The sequence below is a fragment of the Bidens hawaiensis genome, unplaced genomic scaffold, assembly GCF_021521415.1.
Source record: "Bidens hawaiensis isolate Kalapana, Puna unplaced genomic scaffold, B.hawaiensis_p1.1 tig00041946_1, whole genome shotgun sequence".
Classification (NCBI taxonomy): Eukaryota; Viridiplantae; Streptophyta; class Magnoliopsida; order Asterales; family Asteraceae; genus Bidens; species Bidens hawaiensis.
In genome coordinates this window covers 76,020-78,610 of record NW_027497444.1, presented here as the reverse complement: position 1 = coordinate 78,610, position 2,591 = coordinate 76,020, and the positions used below count along the sequence as shown (strand labels likewise).

The following is a 2,591-nucleotide window of genomic DNA, read 5'->3' as shown; positions in this document are numbered from 1 at the left end:
AGGAAGCTGATTACGTAAAAATTTCCAAATACGAACACATAATCATTTGTTGTCGTCCACAAACAAATTCAAAAGCCAAAGCCAAAACCAGATACAGATATATTACCATACCAAAGCAACAATATAAATAACGGAATCAATCAAGATACAGAGAGCCAAAAAAGTCACTCTTTACTCGGCCGGGGTATGTATTAGACAACCCATACTAACCACCTATAATCATCAAAACACAAACGCAATAAAAAGAACTAAGAATTGAAAGAATAAACCTTAATCTTCTCAATTCCTAGAACAGGTCAACTTTCTTCTTCATCATGTCTTGCTTCCAATTTGGTATTTTGTAAAATGCTTCTTTTGTCATCCCGAGCACCGCCTCAAATTCTTCAGTTGATAAATAAGCCTAAATAACAAGAAAAAAAAAGCAATATTATTACACCCGGTTAAAGCTAATGATTAAAATTTTAAAAAAGTAAAACGAACCTCTCACCATTTAAAGTCGATTCCTGTAACCGGGTTCTCAGATTTAGCTTTAAGTTGTTCATAACTGAGAGTGTTTTGACTGTCAACGATATCACACTCAATTTCCTCCATTGACTTTGTTGTTGACCCTGCTCCATTCGTCTCTTGAACAGGTTCAGATGTCTCGGTGGCAACTTCCGAGCCTTCATAACTCTCCAAACTAACAGAAGGTTCTTCACTTTTAGCTATGGCTGCAAACAGGATAATTTAGCTCTAAATTCTATCAAGTTGTAACCAATGCAAATGTATTAGAAATGATGACAAGTACCAGGTGGGCCACTTTCAGACGATGGGCTTCTAACGGGCCGGGCTGGAGAACCATCAGATGGGCCCTTCGAAGTGTGAACCCTGACTCGGTGCCGTTGGAAAAGCTGAGGATTTAACAGTTGGATGTGAAGATTTAAAATCCGATTTCAAGGCTGCCTGTAACATCCCGAAAATTTTAAAAATAATATTAATTATATTAATTATTATTGGTGAGAAAGTTTACTTTGGTTAGCGGAGAAATAATAAATAAAGTAGGAGTTAGTATGGGTCGGGCTAGTGTTGGCTAATGGATATGGGTTATGGACTTGGGTTAATAAGGAAGGAAGATGGACCATGGGCTCAAGCCCATGATCCATAAAATTTAAGCCTTAATCACCATTTAATCCTTTCATTTTCACATATTCCATACACCACCAAAACACACACTTAGCTCTCTTTCATCCTACTCTCTCTCTCTCTCTAGCCGAAACCAAGAAGAAAAAGAAGGAGAATCGGTTTTCAACCCGAGGTAAGATTAGTATGATGTTGTATGAACCCAAACCCGTTAGATTTAGTCACGAAACGACGAGCCGACACCGTTAAACAGTTGAAGTCACGAGATCCGGGTGGAATCGGGTATAAACCAAACTTAAGATTATCTTAGGGGTCACCCTAGCTCAGATCTGGATCAAACGGGACGAAAAACGGTGAAAACGGTGGTGAAACAAGCAAGATCTCTCTTTTCCGGCGAGATCCCGTTATTCCGGTGATGGCGGCGCCGGAGTTGTGGGAACGAGAATGTCAGAGAATGTTCTGACACTCTGACCTAACCCTATATCGCTATGTGAAATTAACGAATTAAGGGTAATTCGTTAACGGAGGTTTGACGAACTAGCCTTAATTCGTGAACCGATTCGTTAATGAAGGAAAGACGAACTAGCTTTGATTCGTTAAGGAATTAATAACGAATTAAACCCAATTCGTTAAATAGTTCGTTAAGGGAGAACTGACGAATGAACCCCCTGTTCGTTAAGGTTCAATTAGCAACAGAAGGGCCAGTTCGTGAAGAGGACCAGTTCGTTAAAGGTCCAATTCGTTATAGGGTTTAGTTCGCTATGAAGGTCGATTTGTTACAAAGTAACGAACTAGCCAATTCATCATGGGAGACTGAAGTAACGAGTGAACCCCCAGATCGTTAAGGACTGGATAACAAACTAGAAGTTTGGCAGAATTATAGAATGGTCCCTGGACTTGTGATAGAATGAGATAATTACATAGTAGCCATTGGACTTTGATAATTAATGAAAGACACATTTAAAGATTAACGTGTAACGATTAACTAACCGGTAAAGATTCAATGAGGTAAAACCGGCTTAGACGCGTAAGGCTAATTAAGTAGAAATGAGAATGACTAGAGTGGTACTTAATATTGTAATTATTAAGGGGGTGTTTGGGATTGCAATCCCAAACATGCTCTAAACAGTTAGACGCGCGCAACTCGAGAAGGAATAACCATTAGCGAAAGAAGTAACTGAGTTCAGGTGAGTTTCTAGCCTCATTTCCTTGTTATGTTTTCGGGGCTGTGTGCATACTCGATGTGAAGTGTGAATACACTTACCTTAAGTGGTAAGTGTATGCTATAGATGATATACGATGTAGATTTTATATAATGCTTGTCGGTGTGTGAACAATCTTCGGATATTGCACGTATCGCCAAGGATAGTGATTGCGTAGTGGTTATTAGTGTGTATGATTGTTATGATGTGACTTGTTTACTATGTTAAATAATATACTGTTAGGAAGTGGGTTATAGATAAGTAGAGGTA

General features: G+C 38.9%; 1 long non-coding RNA gene across 1 annotated transcript; it reads right to left on the bottom strand.

Annotated features, from left to right (window-relative positions):
• Positions 1 to 205: 205 nt before the first annotated feature.
• LOC143593340 (uncharacterized) lies at positions 206 to 855 on the bottom strand. The gene is made up of 3 exons (XR_013146088.1): positions 788 to 855; positions 481 to 710; positions 206 to 400 (listed from the first exon to the last, which is right to left on the bottom strand). It is a non-coding gene; the product is annotated as an uncharacterized LOC143593340 (long non-coding RNA).
• Between the last annotated feature and the right edge of the window lie 1,736 nt (positions 856 to 2,591).